Below are 20,772 nucleotides of genomic sequence, written 5' to 3'. Positions count from 1 at the left end.
GGCGCGCCCAGGGGGTGTGGGCGCGCCCCCCTGCCTCGTGGCTTCCTCGTTGATCCCCTGACGTGCACTCCAAGTCTTCTGGGTTGCTTCTGGTCCAAAAATAAGTTCCGTGAAGTTTCAGGTCAATTGGACTCCGTTTGATTTTCCTTTTCTGTGGTACTCTAAAACAAGGAAAAAAACTGGCACTCGGCTCTAGGTTAATAGGTTAGTCCCAAAAATCATATAAAATAGCATATAAATGCATATAAAACAGCCAAGGTTGATAATATAATAGCATGGAACAATAAAAAATTATAGATAAGTTGGAGACGTATCAACGACGAGGATGCGGGATAGGCATCGTCGACGCCGATGCAGGAATAATTGCTTGAACTAAAAAAATAAACTATTTCTATTATTTTTCTTGCTAAAAATAAACTACTTCTATAGTAAAATAAAGTAGTTTTATTAAATCAACTAGTTCAATTACTAAGCACTTACTATAAATAAAATAAAGTAGTACTTACTAAAAATAAACTACTTCTATATATAGTAAAATAAAGTAGTTTTATTAAATCAACTAGTTCAACTACTAATTAAGCACTTACTATAAATATTTTTTTCTTCTTCTCCTCTATTCCTTTCTTCTTCTCCTCTTTTTTCTTCTTCTGTTTTCCTCTTCTTATTTATTTCTCCTCTTTTTTCCTCTTCTTCCTCTCCTGTTCTTCTCCTTCTTCTTCTCCTTCTTCCTCTCCTTCTTTTTCTTCTTCTTCTTCTTCTTCCTTCTTTCCTTCTTCATCTTTTCTTCCTTTTCCTTATTTTACTTTTTCCTCTACACTAACCTAAAATGCACTAACCTAAAATCGATATCTACTAACAACCTAAATAAAAAATTAATACATATATGAAAAAAACATATATAAACAAAAAAATGCTATGAACATTATATTCATACATACATAGCCACATCCATTCATCATATAGCTACCACATACATATATACATTTTATATATATGAAAAAAATGCAATGAACAAAAAAATAATACAAATTATATAAAAAAATGAACAGAGCCGTGGCGGCGGCGTCTTACATCGGGGGCGGCCGGCGAGGGCGACGACGGGGGTGGCGGAGGGCGACGGCGGCGGGGGGCGGAGGGCGACGACGATGGCGACGGGGGGCGGTGGAGGGCGACAGCTACGGCGGCGGGGGTAGAGGGCAATGGCGTGGGCGGGGGACGACGTGGGCTTGGGAGCACGGGCGACGGCGGCGGGGCAGCCTGGCGGCGTCGAGCTCGCGGCGTCGTCGAGCGGGGGGCAACTGGTGATGAAAACTGAAAATTTTCACAAGTGTTTCTTATATAGTCGAAGAATTGGTCCCGGCTTATGAAAATTTTCAGGCTTACCGGCTTATGCCGGATCAGAGTGCGTCAGATGACATCATGAGGAGAAGATACTGGTCGCGCCTTCGGTCGGTCTTGGAGGCAAGAAATCTCTTTAACACGGCAGGAGCGGGCACCAGCAACCAACCTGTGGTAAACTGGGTGGAGGCACCTGTGACCGGGGCACCGGTTCAGCCTCGTGCAATGGATCCGCCGCCTCCGCCTCGTCAGAAAGATATTCCATCACAACACGTCTCAACACCTCTGGGCCATTACTCTAACCCGTTGGATAACATCATTGCCGCCGCTTCACGATTGGCAGCTGTCCCGATTGATGGCAAGTCCCCAGTAGCGGTTGAGACACGGCGGGCTAGGGAGCTCCTTCAGACGGGTTTGACTCAGCAGCAGGCCTATTCATATAGCCATGAAACGATTCATTCTACTCACCGCCAATTTATCCCCTGAGTCATGGGTGGAGAGTTATTAGACGGCAATGGAGATGCTGGATGTTGACGAAGTGGCGTGTGCCAAATACTTTACCATGATGTTGGAGGGAACAACTCGCACATGGTTGAAAAATCTGCTAGCCAACTCTATTGGATCGTGGGCCTAGTTGAGGGCCCGGTTTATCTAGAACTTTAAAGATACGTGCAAGCAGCCCATGTCCATCGTGGATTTAGCTGCCTGTGTCCAGGAGGAAGGATAGTCAACAACCCACTGGGTGCGCCGGGTTTCGGCGATTTTGCATTCATCAGACCGCATCAATGCTGACACGGCCGTTTTAACATCGGAAGGCAATTGCTGGTTTGCACCTTTGAAGCTGAAATTGGGACCGCTCAAATGGCATTGTAATGACATGGGAACGCTTATGGCGGCTCTGGTAAAATATGCCGACTCTGATAGTACCAAGGACCCCGAGTCTGATGATGATAAGACAGGGAAGGGAAAGAAGAGCGGCAATGCCAAGGGGCAGCAGCATAATCCAGCAGGTCATGGGAACAACGGTAAGCGCAAGGCGGATAACAGTTTGGATTTGTGGCTAACACCAACACCCAGGATAACGGTCAGTGGCGTAAGGGTAAACCACCCCAGAGGGGTGGAGGTTCAGGCCCCAATCTGGAGCGCCTGTTAAACCAGCCTTGCCCAAAGCACAGATCAAAGGAGAGGCCAGCTATGCATCTTTGGAAGGATTGCTTCATCATGCGGGAGTTCAAAAATTCAAATCTCTTTCAATATGACAATGGACCACCCGGCGGTTTAGGAGGCGGTTTCCATGGGCCGAGTTATGGTGGTGGCAATTCCGGTTCAGGGTTCCAGGGCAACCAAATCGGACATGGCAATCAGAATAGCCAGGGTAACCAGGGAGGTTACAACCATCAGGGGAATCAACAACAGCAGCAATCGGGTTATCAGAGCAATCCAAAATAGTTGAATATCCGGCAGTATCATGTCTTCCCCACTAGCTTATGTAAGCGCGATCAGAAGCTTCATAAAAGAGTCGTGAACTCCATTGAACCGGCGGTACCTCATTATCTACGCTGGTCTGAACAGCCCATCCTGTGGAGTCGAGAGGATCATCCACCCCGGGTTGACAATCCGGGTCATCTGGCTTTAGTGGTGGCACCTTAGGTTGGGGGGTATAAATTTACCAAGGTGCTTATGGATGGAGGAAGCAGTATCAATATCCTTTACTATGAAACCTTTCACCGCATGGGGTTAACAGATAAGAATCTTAAACCATCGAACACTTTGTTTCATGGGGTAGTGCCTGGTAAATCGGCATACCCAGTTGGCAAGATAGCTCTGGAAGTCGCTTTTGGAGACGATCATGATTCAAGATTAGAGGTGTTGACTTTTGAAGTGGTGAAAATCAAGAGTCCATATCATGCCCTGTTTGGACGACCGACTTATGCTAAGTTCATGGAAAGGCCCTGTTATGTTTATTTGCAGCTTAAGATGCCGGGTCATAAGGGGACCATCACGGTGCATGGGAGCTGGAAGATTTCTTTGGAATGTGAACAAGGTGATGCAGCTTATGCTGAGTCGGTTTGTGCCATAGAGGAGCTAAAATTTTATAAGGACAATGTTGATCCGGCAGATATGACTTCTCTGAAAAAGCCAACTACTGAGCATGATCCGGCACTGAAATTTAAATCGGCTGAGGAGACTAAGCTGGTTGACTTTGTTCCTGGCGATTCATCCAAGCAGTTCAGCATCAGCGCTAACCTGGATCCGAAATAGGAAAGCGCACTCGTCGAGTTCATCCGTGAGAACTGGGACATCTTTGCATGGAAGCCTTCTGACATGCTAGGTATACCGAGGGAACTCGCTGAGCACACCCTTAATATAGATCCTAAGTTTAAATCGGTCAAGCAGTTTCTTCGTCGCTTCAACGAAGAAAGGCGTAAAGCTATTGGTGAGGAGGCAGCCCGGCTTTTGGCATCAGGGTTTATTGTGGAGGTATTTCACCCTGAGTGGCTAGCTAATCCGGTCCTGGTACTTAAGAAAAATAGCACTTGACATATGTGTGTGGATTACACAGACTTAAACAAGGCCTGTCCAGTTGACCCCTTTGCTCTCCCTCGTATCGATCAAATTATAGATGCTACAGCAGGGTGTGACCATTTGTGTTTTCTGGATGCTTATTCTGGTTATCATCAGATCAAAATGGTAGTTAAGGACCAGGAGAAGACAACCTTCATAACTCCCTTTGGAGCCTTCTGCTATGTGTCTATGCCTTTCGGGCTCAAGAGTGCCCAGGCAACTTATCAGTGATGTGTCCAGAATTGTCTGCATAAACAGATCGGGCGCAATGTACATGCATATGTGGATGACATTGTGGTCAAGTCCAGAAAGGAGGAGACATTGATAGATGACTTGAAGGAAACTTTTGATAACCTCCGGGTTTATAAGATGATGCTTAATCCGGCCAAATGTGTCTTTGGTGTACCGGCAGGCAAGCTTTTGGGTTTTCTGGTGTCTAACAGGGGCATTGAAGCTAATCCAGAGAAGATCACGGCTATCATGTCTCTGGCTAAACCGGCGTGTATTAACGTTGTTCAATGTTTGGCGGGCCAGATTGCAGCTTTAAGACGGTTTATCAGTCGCCTTGGAGAGAAGGCTATCCCTTTGTATCAGATGCGAAAGAAAACCGATCACTTCATCTGGAGTGACGCTGCTGATGAAGCGCTTGAAGATCTGAAGAGACAGTTAGCCAAGCCACACGTCCTTGCGGCTCTGGTTGATAAGGAGCCCTTATTGCTATATGTGGCTGCTAATACCCGAGCTGTTAGTGTGGCTATTGTTGTGGAGCGCAAGGAGGCTAGGAAAGAGTATCCGGTTCAATGGCCGGTTTATTATATCAATGAGGTGCTTATCGAGTCCAAACAGAGATACCCACATTGGCAGAAGCTGGTGTACGGGGTTTTTATGGCAAGCAGGAAGCTCAAGCATTATTTTCAGGGTCATCCTATCACAGTGGTCAGTTCATCCCCCTTCAAAGATATCATCCAAAACAGAGAAGCAACTGGCCGGATTGCTAAATGGGCTATTGAGCTTGGGCCTCATGGGCTAAAGTATACACCTCGCATAGCAATCAAATCCCAAGCACTTGTGGACTTCAGCAATGATTGGACGGAGTCGCAAGCACCGGAGGAAAAACCAGACAACACTTATTGGACTATTCATTTTGATGGGTCTAGGCAATTGGAAGGCTCGGGGGCTGGAGTCATATTAACTTCCCCATGAGGTGATAAGTTTTGGTATGTTCTCCATTTAATGTTCCCTTGTACTAACAATGCAGCTGAGTATGAGGCCTTGCTCCATGGTCTTCGAATGGCTAAGGAAATGAACTTAAGCCGGGTTAAGTGCTTTGGTGACTCGGACCTGGTGGCTCAGCAGGTATCTGGCACTTGGGATTCCAAGGATCCACTCATGGCAGCATATAGACGAGAGGTGGATGTAGTGGCTGGTCATTTCAAGGGTTATCAAGTGGACCATATACACCGGCGGAAGAATGAAGCAGCAGGCGCTTTAAGTCGCTTAGGCTCTCAGCGTAAACCGGTGCCACCCAATACCTTTCTAGATGTACTGCATAATCCGTCAGTTAAGATACCTACGGAGGAGGATCTGGCTGTGCCCGACCCAGAGGCTCAATTGGTGGCGGCCCTTCATGTTATTCTGGATTGGACGGTCCCATACCTGGTGTACATGAACCGGGGCGAGTTACCAGACAATGAAACCTTGGCCTGGCAGATAGTCCGGCGATCCAAGTCTATGACCATTGTCAATGGGGAGCTATATCATTGCAGCATCACTGATGAGGACATCAATACCATTGTTACACCCACAGCCCCTGCTGCTATACATATTGGACCAATTACTAGAGCTCGCGCACGCCAATTGAATTATCAGGTACTTTCGTTTCTTGGTAACGATTCTAATGTTCATGAGAATATGATGCTGCCTAAATTGGATACATTTGTCTTGCTTACAAATGAAGGGCCTAGTTTGGACAAGAAAGATGAACCTTGGAACAAGTTCAAGCGTGGAGATGATGGCATGCGCAAGGGGATCCAGAACAGAGTTACAAGTGATGATTTCAGGACTTTGAAGCCACCATAAGGAGTGCATTGTAACGCCCCGAGACCGATGTGCCAGGTGTCTTCCAGTTTTTCGCTGTTGTTGCCTTGTCATTGCTTGTGTGTCATGCATCTCATATCATGTCATCATATGCATTGCATTTGCATACATGTTCGTCTCATGCATCCGAGCATTTTCCCCGTTGTCCGTTTTGCAATCTGGCGCTCCTATGTCACCTAGTGTCCCTTTCTACCTCTTTTTGTGTGCAGGTGTTAAACGTTTTCGGATTGGACCGAGACTTGTCAAGCGGCCTTGGTTTACTACCGATAGACCGCCTGTCAAGTTTCGTGCCATTTGGACTTCGTTTGATACTCCAACGGTTAACCGAGGGACCGTAAAGGCCTCGTTTGTGTTGCAGCCCAACACCCCTCCAAAGTGGCCCAAAACCCACCTAAACCCCTTCTATCATCTAGAGCGTACGATCACGATCGTATGGCCGCAAACCGTGCTCAATTTGGAGTCTCCTAGCTCCCTCTACCTATAAATAGGTGCCTCCCCCTCCATTTTCGCGGATGAAACCCTATTTCTCTTCCCCTCTCGCCCGCCGGACCTGTCCGTCCCGGACGAACGAAATCGCGCTGCCCGCCGTAGCAAATCCGTGCCAGCCACGTCATCGATCGCCGCAGTCTCCACCGCGCGGCCTGCGGAACCCAGATCAGGCCCGCGCGGGCCCATCTTGTCGCCGCCGCCTACCCGCGGCCTCCCGCGCGTGCCCCGCCGCCGCAGAGGATCCCATCGCCGACCGCCGTGCCTCCCCGACGCCGACGACCCTCGCCGTCGCCTTGGATTCCGCCCGCCGCCGCCTCACCATCCCCGCTGCCCGCACCGCCCGGATCCGGTGCCGGCCGGCCGGATCCCGCAGCCTCCGCCTCGCCCCGGGCACTTCCGGCCTCGCGCCGCCGCGGCAACGCCGGCAACCGCCCGCTGCCTCCTGCCTCCCCGATCCAGGCGGGATCGGGAGGAGGACGGCGTTCCCGCGGCCCAGCTCCGTCCCCACCGGCCCGCTTCCTCCGGCCCAGGCCGCCTCCTCTTCGCATGGGCCAAGCCCAAGGTGAGCAAGCCCACTATCCTTCGCCCAGTGCGCCCCGTAGCTATCCAGCGCTTACCTTTTTTTCCTGAAATTCCACTGAGTCCCAGTAATTTTGAGCATATTTCATCATGTCATAACTCTGTCATCGTGGCTCCGATTCATGCGTGTAGCATATCAAAATGTTCGTCTCGACGACTACATCATTTCATCTCATGGCATCATTTTATTTTGAGCTCATCTTGATGCCCGAAATGTCGTTGGAAGAGGGCTATGTGATGATTATTTCAGATCTGTTTCAGCAAATGGCCTTTTGTCATTTTTGACATGATTAATGTGTGCATGCTATGATCCTGAGCTCTACATGTGTTTTGTAATATGCCATGACATCTTTACAGGGGTGTATGCCATGTACTTTTGTGACCTTTGTGGTGACTAGCACAAGCATGCAAAGTAGCTTACTCAATGATGCTGATTTCAGGGACTTAGAATTTCACTAAGTCCTTGTCCTGTTATTGTTTTTATGCCATATGTTCATGTTGTTTCCTAGTGATCCGTGCCTCTTTTCAGGATGATCAGTAAGGATGTTTTGTAGATATTGTGGTGCTCTATCCATTCATGTCTTTTTTTGCATTTATGGAGCACCCTAGCTTGAGTCAATCGAGCTCTACTTTTGCTATAAAATGTTCCTGGCAGATTGTTAACATGTTTAGCGATTTTGCCAAGCTTGTTGTTGTTGATCCATGCATGCTATGATATTGTTCTTGCCATGTCTAGCTTCTATGACATGTCTTCTTGCTGGGTGTATGCTTAGATTATCATGCCATGCTTTGTAGTGAGTGCATCGAGCTCGTAAACATGCCTACTTGTTATCTGTTTTGCCATGCTCCAGTTTTTCACTAAGTCTGAATCTGTTTATGTTTTTGCTATGTTCACATGCTTACAATTGTATTTTCTGATCCCTTTTGGCTCATGGTCACTAAGGGACTTTTGTTATATTCTATGAGTAGATTCATGCCATGCCTTGTTTTGCCATGATATTTTCCTGTAGCATGTAGTTTTCATGTTCTAAAGATTGCTTCCTAATGATAAATTCCTGATTTGTTGTTTTGCCATGCTTGTTTGAACCTGTTAATGAGTGAATTAGCCGTAGCTCAGTGTTCATCTTTTGTTAAGCATCATGAGTGGATCCCTGCCATGTATTTTGTTGCCATGTGTGAGAGACGTAGCATATTTATCTTGATGCATTTAGGAGGCTACTTGCTGTTAATCGCAGACCGGTGCCATATTTGTTTTGCTTGCCATTTCCAAACTGTGCATCCGATTCCGATGATCTTTATATTGATTTCAACCGAAATCAAATCCTCTTTCTAGTGGCACTCTTGGATTTCCAAGTTGAGGCCAGGTTCAAGCATTCCTTTCCAAATCATGCATATGCATCACATACCGCATCCCACATATCATGCCATGTTCATGTGTTGGTTGTTTACTATGTTGTGTGCTTCTTTCTGGTGTTGCTTCTTCGGGTTAGTTCCGATAATGTTGCATTTGTGAGGACCCATTCGTCTACGTCTGTTTGTCTTCTTCATGGACTCGTTCTTCTTCCTTGCGGGATTTCAGGCAAGATGACCATACCCTCGAAATCACTTCTATCTTTGCTTGCTAGATGATTGCTCTTTTGCTATGCCTATGCTGCGATACCTACCACTTGCTTATCATGCCTCCCATATTGTTAAGCCAAGCCTCTAACCACCTTGTCCTAGCAAACCGTTGTTTGGCTATGTTACTGCTTTGCTCAGCCCCTCTTATAGCGTTGTTAGTTGCAGGTGAAGATTGGAGTTTGTTCCTTGTTGGAACATGATGGTTATTTTGTTGGGATATCACAATATATCTTATTTATATTAATGCATCTATATACTTGGTAAAGGGTGGAAGGCTCGGCCTTATGCCTGGTGTTTTGTTCCACTCTTGCCGCCCTAGTTTCCGTCATATCGGTGTTATGTTCCCGGATTTTGCGTTCCTTACATGGTTGGGTTATAATGGGAACCCCTTGACAGTTCGCTTTGAATAAAACTCCTCCAGCAAGGCCCAACATTGGTTTTACCATTTGCCACCTAGCCTTTTCTTTCCCTTGGGTCGGCCGGCTCAAGGGTCATCTTTATTAAACCCCCCCGGGCCAGTGCTCCTCTGAGTGTTGGTCCAACTGAGCGATGTCCGGAGCTACCAGGGGCAACTCTGGGCTGGCCCACCCGACGTCTGGCTCATCCGGTGTGCCCTGAGAACGAGATATGTGCAGCTCCTCTCGGGATTTGTCAGCACATCTGGGTGGCTTTGCTGGACTTGTTTTACCATTGTCGAGGATGTCTTGTAACCGGGATGCCGAGTCTGATCGGATTGTCTTGGGAGAAGGAATATCCTTCGTTGACCATGAGAGCTTGTGATGGGCTAAGTTGGGACACCCCTGCAGGGATTTGAACTTTCGAAAGTTGTGCCCGCGGTTATGGGCAGATGGGAATTTGTTAATGTTCAGTTGTAGAAAACCTTAAACTTAACTTAATTAAAATGCATCAACCGCGTGTGTAACCGTGATGGTCTCTTCTCGGCTGGGTCCGGGAAGTGAACACGGTGTTGGAGTAATGCCTGACGTAGGTTGTTCTAGGATCACTTCTTGATCATAGTTGTTCGACCGTGCTTTTGCCTTCTCTTCTCGCTCTCATTTGCGTATGTTAGCCACCATATATGCTAGTCGCTTGCTATAGCTCCACCCCATACCTTTTACCCTTCCTATAAGCTTAAATAGTCTTGATCGCGAGGGTGTGAGATTGCTGAGTCCCCGTGACTCACAGATACTTCCAAAACCAGTTTGCAGGTGCCGTTGAACCGTGCAGGTGGCGCAACCAAGATCAAGGAGGAGCTCGATGAATATCTTGTCCTTTGTGTTGTTTCGTTCTAGTCGATCAGTAGTGGAGCCCAGTTGGGGTCGATCGGGGATCTGTGTAGCATTTGGGGTAGTCTTCTTTTATTTTGGTTCCGTAGTCAGACCTTGATTGTATCTGGATGATGTAGTGTTCTATTCATGTAATTGTGTGAAGTGGCGATTGTAAGCCAACTATGTATCTCTTTCCCTTATGTATTACATGGGTTGTGTGAAGATTACCTCACTTGCGACATTGCTTTCAATGCGGTTATGCCTCTAAGTCATGCTTCGACACGTGGGAGATATAGTCACATCGAGGGCGTTACAAGTTGGTATCAGAGCCTTCCCCGACCTTAGGAGCCCCCTGCTTGATCGAATCATTGGCGTTGTTGAGTCTAGAAAAATGTTTTGAGTCATATAGGAATTATATATCGGAGAGTAGGATTCTTTTTACTCCTCAGTCCCTTCATCGCTCTAGTGAGGCATCCTGACGTAGAGTTTCGACTCTTCTCTTCTCAAATTTCACTAATTTTTTTTAGGATCACGCGGGTATCTTGGAATCGTTCCGATGGTTTTGTGACGAGAACATTGTTCTTGGTGCCTCCTGACATTTAGGGGTTGTGGCAGTGTCCCGGGGAGTTGAGCTCCGAGGTGTTGTCGTCACAATTTTATCGTTGCAGTTCTGGAATACCTGAGTTTTGACGACATCGAAAATCTCTTTTATGCAGTTGTTGGTGAGATAACCTCAACGCCACCCAGTACTGGGGCGGGAGTTCGGGAGTATTGCCATAACTCGTATAACGGATGCTTTTCGAAGGTTGAGGTAAATGATTTCCGAAGGTTTCTTGGTTATGTGTTGAAGGATGGATACAGCTGGATGTAGGATTTGCTAGTTTTGGGTGAGATATTATGATTCCCCTGTATCCCCAACACCTGATTTCATAACCGGAAAGTTTCGGGAGTTTATAAGTGGGAATTCAAGTAGCTCTTAGGATATGTTTTCGACAGATGTATGATATGAAATTAGGGTTCGACCTCTAGTGGTCCGCCTATCCACGCTTGGTTTTACAGTGGTCTCGTTGTGTCTTAAAGAGTCCTTGGCTATGCTGACTCGGGGACGCTTCGTATGTCATGTGCACTGCCTTATACATGATGGTGCTGTACGATCGAGCCCGTGTAGGCCCCACCACGAAAACTTCGGACGAAATCTCTATCATATGTTTGTTCCGGCTTATTCTGCAAGCCAATCATTTGTTTTGTTTTTGATTTGTGGTATTCGAGTTGCTTCGAAGTCAAATGTTGATTCCATACCTTCCCTAAGCGGTGTTCTCATATTCCTATGTGAATACTAATCCTTCTTGATTATCGAGATTGTCTTGTCTATCCTTTTCACCGGCGTGTTTCTCTTCAAGTGGATCCGATCATTTCAACATTTGCAAGATCCAATCTCAGTTCTTCTCAACGGTGTTTGTTTCATCCGTCTCCAAGTTGCCTTTGTTTTTCCCTCCATCCCACCCTTATTTCTTCAAGGACTCAGATTTATTAATCAAGTATTCATTCTATTCGTGTGAAGTCTCTTCATTCTTTTCTTTCAATGTTCTTATCCGGTGATTCTCATGAAGATCCTAACGAAACCTCAAGTTTATCATTCTTCATTCTCTTTTCTTCTCTGGTGGATCCAATTCAAGCTTTGTGGATCATATCATTTTCCTCGTTTCAAATACCTTCTCATGTCGGTGCACCTCATATTCATTTTTTTCTCGCTATTCAATTGTTCCGGAGTGCTCAAGATTTCTCGAAGATTCGTGTTTCCACTCCGCTTTCGTTCAAGATCTTTCGAGGATGTTCTCTCATTCAAGCCTTTTAATTCAATCGATGCAATCTCTCTTCTAAATCGTTCTACGATGTTTCTTTTGAGTGGGCCCTAACCCACAGGTCTTTTTCCAGGATCTTACCTGTCTCTTCTAAGTTTCCCGGAGCTATCATAAATTCTTTTCAGAGTTTGACGTAAGAATGAATTTTCATCAGTCAGATGTCCTTCTCCAAGATCTTCAAATTCTTTTCATTGTTGATTCAGCCCTTATATTCTTCTTTATTCCGGAGTGTCTCAACAATTCATGGTGGTGTTTCTCGTCGTCATTCTCGGATTTTGAAGACCGAGGAAGAGTTTCTCTTTAAACATGCTCCTTTATCGTCAAGATTCATGATTCTAGCCTGTGGCCATCCTCTCATAATTATTTTCGATTGTGGGAATTCTTTTCACCCATCCAGAGCAATTCAAGAGTCTTCTCAGTTTGATTATCCAGAGTCCATCAATTCAGGTTTATTCATTCTCAGCTTTCAGTTGTAATTCTCCAATCTTACCGGTGCATCGTTCAAGTGATCTATAATCAGTTCATGATCCCTTCGTTCTCATGTATCTAGATTGTCTCAAGTATCTTCGTTCTTTTTATAATTCTTCCCGGTGCTTCTTTATCTTTTCTTCAATCGTTTTCAATTCTTACGGTGGTTCGTTCAAGATGTCTCTTCCTTCGTTATCATATCAATTCATTCATTCTTTCCAATCACGACCGGTGGTTCGTGGAAGACCTTTCTCAAGTTCGCGCTATATCTCTCTGCAATCCTTTCAAGAAGAATAAGTAGTATGCCAAGCCCGTTGCTTGTCATCTATGTGAATTGGTGAAGGATAAGCATAATGCAATTCTTATTCTTGTTCCAGCCAAGTGATTAATTCCTTATTCCGGAGGTTCATCAAATTCTCAGTTTCAATTGTTTCATCTTTTTTTCCCGGAGTTCCAAGTTTCCACTTTATCTCGTCATGAAGCTCCTTCTAAATCTTTACATGGTTTCACCTTGTGTTTCCGACTTCTCTTTCTTTTTATCATCATTTTGTTTACCGGAGTTCTTCATGGAGATTCTATATGATGGTTCATCAAGGATTCTTTTCAAAGGAGCTCAAGCTTTCTTCTTCTTGCTATCCAGAGTGCAATTCTTTCTTCCATATCATTGGAGGTGGTATTAGGCCATTCTTGATAATTTGAGTTCATGTTTCATGATTCACAGGTTGTTAAGAATGGGGTATTTTAAATCCATCAACCTCTTCGTTGGAGTTATCTTGGGTTATATTTCATCTAAAGCTTTCCCTAAGGATTTTTGCTATTATGGTGCTTATAATTGACCCAAGTTCTTCATTTATCCTTCCGGTGAAGTAGTTTCTCGTCTCCTTGTGGGTATCAATCCAATTTATCGCTTCCGTCAGTGGCAGGATTTCAACTCAGTTTTGAGATGTTTTCCCATAAGCCCACAACAAGCTTACTCTTTTCGTTGTTGGTTTTCCAACAACTCTGTTCGACCCTTCTCCTAAGGATGCCTTCTCAAGCTCTTTTGTGACAGAAGTTGGCATTTTCTTCTCAATTCTCCTGTTTCAATTATCTATCTTCTTCTTTTTTCCGGAGGATTGTGATGATGCTTAATTCACCCATCTTCTTGTTTTGTTAAGATCATGTTCAATCCCTTCCATTTACAGTCGAAGTGCTGTCCAAATTATATCAGTCTTATTCCTCCTCTATCTTGTTTTAACCAGAGTGTTGTGCCTTTTGCTCAAGTTCTTTTCGCCTAATCAAGCCTTGCATACCTTTTCAACCAGAGTGCTTTCAACTTCTCTCATTCTCATTGCATTCTTTCTTTCAATTTGTTCAACCTTTTCAAGGTTCTTTGGTTTCACTCGTTTGTCAAAGAAGCAACTTAGTTTTACATCTTCTCTTTCTCTTCCGTTTTCCCTCCGGTGCCATTCTAGATCTCGGGACGAGATCCTCTCGTAGTGGTGGAGTGTTGTAACGCCCCGAGACCGATGTGCCAGGTGTCTTCCAGTTTTTCGCTGTTTTTGCCTTGTCATTGCTTGCGTGTCATGCATCTCATATCATGTCATCATGCGCATTGCATTTGCATACATGTTCGTCTCATGCATCCAAGCATTTTCCCCGTTGTCCGTTTTGCAATCCGGCGCTCCTATGTCACCCGGTGTCCCTTTCTACCTCTTTTCGTGTGCGGGTGTTAAACATTTTCGTATTGGACCGAGACTTGTCATGCGGCCTTGGTTTACTACCGATAGACCGCCTGTCAAATTTTGTGCCATTTGGACTTCGTTTGATACTCCAACGGTTAACCAAGGGACCGTAAAGGCATCGTTTGTGTTGCAGCCCAACACCCCTCCAAAGTGGCCCAAAACCCACCTAAACCCCTTCTATCATCTAGAGCGTTCCATCACGATCGCGTGGCCGCAAACCGTGCTCAATTTGGAGTGTCATAGCTCCCTCTACCTATAAATAGGTGCCTCCCCCTCCATTTTCGCGGATGAAACCCTATTTCTCTTCCCCTCTCGCCCACCGGACATGTCCGTCCCGGACGGACGAAATTGAAGGAAATATGCCCTAGAGGCAATAATAAAGTTATTATTTATTTCCTTATATCATGGTAAATGATTATTATTCATGCTAGAATTGTATTAACCGGAAACATAATACATGTGTGAATACATAGACAAACAGTATGTCACTAGTATGCCTCTACTTGACTAGCTCGTTGAATCAAAGATGGTTAAGTTTCCTAGCCATAGACATGAGTTTTCATTTGATTAGCGGGGTCACATCATTAGAGAATGATATGATTGACTTGACCCATTCCGTTAGCATAGCACTTGATCGTTTAGTTTGTTGCTATTGCTTTCTTCATGACTTATACATGTTCCTATGACTATGAGATTATGCAACTCCCGTTTACCGGAGGGCCACTTTGTGTGCTACCAAACGTCACAACGTAACTGGGTGATTATAAAGGTGCTCTATAGGTGTCTCCGAAGGTACTTGTTGGGTTGGCGTATTTCGAGATTAGGATTTGTCACTCCGATTGTCGGAGAGGTATCTCTGGGCCCACTCGGTAATGCACATCACTATAAGCCTTGCAAGCATTGCAACTAATGAGTTAGTTGCAGGATGATGTGTTACGGAACGAGTAAAGATACTTGCCGGTAACGAGATTGAACTAGGTATTGAGATACCGACGATCGAATCTCGGGCAAGTAACATACCGATGACAAAGGGAATAACGTATGTTGTTATGCGGTTTGACCGATAAAGATCTTCGTAGAATATGTGGGAGCCAATATGAGCATCCAGGTTCTGCTATTGGTTATTGACTGGAGACGTGTCTCGGTCATGTCTACATAGTTCTCAAACCCGTAGTGTCGTGGGTTTGTCACGGCAGATGTCCTCGTGAAAGGACTTAGTTGTGGAGCCATCGCAACGGTTTAGCTTAAAGGGGTTAAACCGGACAAGGGGACACGGGAGTTTATACTAGTTCGGCCCCTTCGATGAAGGTAAAAGCCTACGTCTAGTTGTGATTGGTATTGCTAGGGTTTCAAAGGCCAGGGAGCGAACCCGCTTTGTCTGGCTTTCGAGTTGTTGTTGTCTGTCTCTAAACCGCGGCCGGGTCGTCCCTTTATATACATAGGTTGACGCCTGCCGGGCTACAGAGTCCCGAAGCCGGTTTATAAACGTATCCGGTTCGGCCTCTCTCTTTCTATCTTACTATACAAGTTACATGACTGGGCCGGTTTACATTTACATACTGCAACTCGCCTTTGGGCCCTCCGTAAAGCGCTAGCATCTTTACATCTTCATGGGCTTCTAATCTTCAAAGAGTCAACCCGGCTACCCAAGGCCGGTTTACCTCCAGTAGTAATATCCCCAACATTAGGCCCCAGATTGGTTTGAACTTGTTCATGTCAATCTTCCACACGTTAGACAAAATCTTCTCTCTTGTCTTCGTTTTTGATCTTGTAAACCGCCGTGACGTCATACTTCAAAATTACGATAAACCGTCCTGACGTCATCCATCCGTTGATATCGGAGATTTCCTTCATTTAATATATATCCAGTTATCGAGGCGACACCTTTATTAACTTATCCATTTTTTGGACTCCTCAATTCCCGCACTTGCCATTTTTTCACTTCGCCTTATAAATAGGACCGAGGGGTCATTTTCACCATTTCCCCCCATGCCTCTTCGCATCGTCTTCCTCGCGCCGCTCAGCTTCTGGAACTCCGCCGCCACCATCGACCGTCGTTTCTGCTCTGACCTTGGCCACTGCATCGCCCTGAACGCACCAGAGAACTGCGGCACCCTTCCGCTTCCTCACTAGCTCCAGTAAGTTCTCTGCTTTTTCCACCATAGATCTTGTTCTAGGGTTTCGATATTCCTGGCAGTTCTTCCGAAGTTCATCAGTGCTATTCTTCCATGTTCTTCCTTTAATAAATGGACACTTCATGCTTGATACATCTCTTACCGTAGCTTACCTACCATGATCATCACAAATCTTTATGCGCAAACAACTGATCTGTCTGTCAAAACTTGCTTCAGTTCTGCACCCCTTCAAGATCCAATTATTTTTGCTTTTCTGTCTTATCTCTAGATCCGAAAGTTTTATACATCACTGTGAGATCTGTTTCTCCTCGCACCAATATAAGCGATTTGACATTGGATAAATAGTCTATGCCATTAGCCCTCTGATAAACCGTAAGAGCATGTTACCTTCATAATTACGCTCCGGTTTAACAGTGTCTGATCAATCCTGCGCTAGCATTACCTTCTTTCTCATTATACTAGTCTCCGGGTTGTACCATTTATTATATCAGTACGTTTCTTACTCCCTTGTCTCTTGTGTATGATCATGCATAATTTATAAACCGGCCTTTCATTTTTAGTTTGTTCGCTTTACAATGGCCAAACAATTCACTGCCTGCAACTGGGCTCGTTCCTGGGTTACTGAGGCTCAACTGGATGAGATGGTTAGCATCAGCTCTCTGCCTAAGAAAACTGAGATCAAATGGCGAGCCCCAGGAACTGAGAATCCTCCGACCCCAAGACAAGGTGAAGTGGTAATCTTTGTTGACCATATAAGCCATGGTTTCAAACCGCCAGGGTCAAAATTTTATCGAGATGTGCTTGCCAGCTTCCAACTGCACCCACAAGATATTGGTCCCAATTCAGTCTCCAACTTATGCAATTTCCAAGTCTTCTGTGAAGCCTATTTACAGGAAGAACCAACTGCTGAATTGTTCCGGGATTTCTTTCACTTAAACCGGCGCATGGAGTTTGTGAATGGCCCGAATACAGAGCTTGGTGGTGTTTCGATTCAAAAGCGGAAAGAAGTGGAATTTCCTCATGCCAAACACCATAGCCACCCAAAGGAATGGAACCAAACATGGTTCTATTGCAGAGACACTTCGCCTGAAGATGAGAATCCCCTCCCCGGCTTCCAAGATCATAGATTATCCAATACTCACCCAATGCCACAATGCCTGAACTCCTCAGAAAGGGCAAAATATGCTCCTCAAATCGCCAAGCTCCGGGCCTTTATGGCAAACGGTTTAACATGTGTGGATTTTGTACGCTGTTGGATATCCTGGAGTATCTTGCCGCTAAGCAGGCGTCCCAGTTTAATGTGCGAATATACCGGTGAGGTTGACGATCCTCAACGCCACTGCAACATCCAATTATCTGAGGAAGAAGTTACTAAAGGTGTAAAGAAGATTCTGAATGAATCGGAACTGGTCTATAGTCAAACCGGCCTGAGTCCCTTCTACACCAAGAACAAACCGCCTGTTGTAAGCATTACAGTTCCTCTTCATCTCTAATATCTTTGACTTATACAAGTTGTAACCCTTCTTCTTTATATGTATAGGGTGATGACCCCTTCTGGAAACGGAAATCCATAGAGAAAGCGGCAAAGCCAACTGGAGACAAAGTGGCCAAGCCAACCGGCCCGAAGACCAAAGACGTAAAACGGACGTCAAAGCGGAAAACGGCTGACCGGATTAATATGGAGCTTGATGATGATACTGATGACCCAGAAGCTGAGGTAGAACTTGACTCACTTGGCTCTCTTTTTATGCATCTTGTTAACAATGATCTTCCTCAGGAGGAGGCCGAAGCTAGTCAGGCTGAGGACGTAGAGGTAATTACCCTTTCCTCCGGTTCAGACTCTATGCCAACACAAAAACCTCGCCAAACAATCCGGAAAGTAAGCTTTTCTCACCCTCTTGCTCACTTGGATCCAACATTTATTTTGAAGACTCAACAGCATGAGGCTCGCCGGACAACTCGGCACAGTGGCCAACAGGTCACCTCTACCGGTTTACCTGATACTCCAGTTCGGAAGCGCCGGTCTGAGGTCTCTCCTACTTCTGACCATTCTTACCCCAAGGCAGGTTATTTCAGACAGCCTCTTAATCCGTCCGATTCAAATTATCAGGTGACACCTCCTTCCTCTTCTGGTGAATCGATAGCAACTCAACTCCCCCCTTTGAAAACTGTGGCTGGGTGAGTTACGAAAAACCTTTCCTTTCAATGCGCCCTACATCTTTTGAACAGGATGTTAACCCTTTTTATTCTGTTTGCAGGGCCAAAGCCAGACCCAACAAGAAAGCTCAGGTCACCAATCCGCCAGAAGACCCTGTTGCTGAAGAAGAAGAACCAAGAGTTGAACCGGAGCAAACAGGTGAACCGGAAGGCCTCCATCCTGAAACAACGTTTGATGATCCACCCCTTGACGGCCAACATACTGACGAACCCACAGATGTTGAGCCTGCCGCCCCTGATACTGAACCGGCAGAACCAAACCGGGCTAATCCAATGAAAAACACTGAAATTCCATCATCATCCGCCCAAAATCCTGAAGGCCAAGGCGATGACGTTATTATTACTGGAGCAGGCCACAGTTCTCCTGGTCATCCCATCATTTTGGCTCAGCATAGTGCCAAAGAAGAGCAAATTGCCAGGGATAAAGGTAAATGGAGCAGCGACTTATCAAACTATGCTCATCTTAATGCTGATGAGCTTCATTCCGGCTTCTTGAACCATCTGCACTCAAACCGGGATTATGAAGCCGGTTTGGTGAATTTGATGAAAGAACAATATCAGGTAAATTCTTCTCCCTTGCACATTGATTCATAGCTGAAATACTATTCCAAGTAGCCCCCAAGAGCCGTTTTATGATTGTCAATCATAAACCGGGTCTTTGTAACACTTTAAGCATCCCATCATTAATCCTTCCCAAGGCGTGTCTTCAATCATAGATAAACCTCATGTTTGAAAATGAGATAACATTCTGTAGCATAGCCCCCAAAGGCCGGTTTAACTTGGCAAGTTAATCCGGTTTTTAATCCACACCGCCAGTTTAGAACAAACATACATTAGCCCCCAAGTGTCAAGGATAATGCTTGCATTGTTCTGGAGACTTGCATAGAAGGTAGTATTTGAGAGAAAATAAGCATTAGCCCCCAAGTATGAAGTGGATAACTTGTTATATGCTTTATACTTAGTGCATATATATGTTGTTCTGTTGAAGATACCTTAAATGTTGCAGGCTGAACTAAGAAGCAAAGATGCCAAAAACTCTGACTTGCAAGAAAATGTGAAGTCACAACAAGCCGAAGCTGCAAAAGCCAAAGAGGAGCTGACACAGGCCCTGGCCGGAATGGAAAAATTGAAAGAATCCTTCAATCAAGATCGTGCTGCATGGGAGACCAAAAAAGCCGGTTTGACCAAAAGAGCCGTAGATGCCGAGGAAGCCCAGAAACCGGTGGCTGAAGAACTAGCCGGTTTGAAGCGTCAAATCAACGCTATGACCTCTGCTATCTTTGGTAAGTATCTGCTTATGTATGTTGCATCAGTCAATGAATCTTAAAACTGACCACGATGTGGAAAAAATCTTTGGCAGGAACTCGGATCACTCATCTTGGTGCAGATATGCGGATGAAGCTCAAAGCGGCATACACATTGGTTGAGCAGCTATACTCTAGATCTCAGCGAGCCATTAGTACAGCAGCTTATAACAAACCGGCACCAACATTGATTAAGGAAACCCTTGAGAAGCTAGGCATGTTACCGGCGCGTATTGCCGAGTTGAAAAGAGCCGCTGCAAGAGCCGGAGCATTAACTGCCCTTATTCGAGCCAAGGCCTGGACTCCAGATCTTGAAGCGGAGGATATCATTAAAGGGTATCCAGGCGTTAAAGAAGATGGTTCAAACTTTGACAATGATGATCTTTGGCAGTTGACCAAACAGATGTGGCCAGCGGCCAGCAAATTAGCTGAAGACACCGATTTGTCCCATTTTCAAATGTTTTATGATGCAGAAGGGAAAAGACAGCCGGCCGAGATCCATGAAGTCGAAGAACTTGTGCCTCCGATTCATAAGCACACTTATGCCCCTGATATTAAACCTTCTGATCTAATCCATGAAGAAGCAGTATTCCGAGCTTTAACCGGAATCGATTGGTCAACGGCTGATTTCCAGCGGCTGGGGAGGGATGAAGAAGTGCGTACACCAACTGATCCGCAACCATCAAACCATCGTGATCAAGAGTCCTGATCCGGTCGCCGGTTTATATGGCTACTGTGAAAAACAATGGCATTGTTGAGCCGCTTTAAAGCTTCATGTAATAGGATAGCTGAAACTTTGTTTATCTGCCATGCCATCGAGCATGCTTCATATCCCTTTGTGACAATCTATGCCGCCCTTCAGGATATATTTTATGCATAGTCTATGATGACTTGCCTTCCTGGGTACAAAAAACTTAAAAGTGTCTAGCGGTTTACCGCTAAACATGTCATAATATCCAAGAAGTATATAGTACTTGAGCTGAATAATCAAGTGTTTGTACAAAAAATAATGTACAGAACATACCTCATTGAGTGAGCAAACGTGCATACAGCAAAGGTGTTTAACACCAACCCGATACGTTTGATAATCTCATCTTCATAATGTC

This window comes from Triticum urartu, chromosome 1, assembly GCF_003073215.2.
Source record: "Triticum urartu cultivar G1812 chromosome 1, Tu2.1, whole genome shotgun sequence".
NCBI lineage: Eukaryota > Viridiplantae > Streptophyta > Magnoliopsida > Poales > Poaceae > Triticum > Triticum urartu.
The sequence above is the reverse complement of the archived record's forward strand: the minus strand, read 5'-3'. Positions refer to the sequence as shown.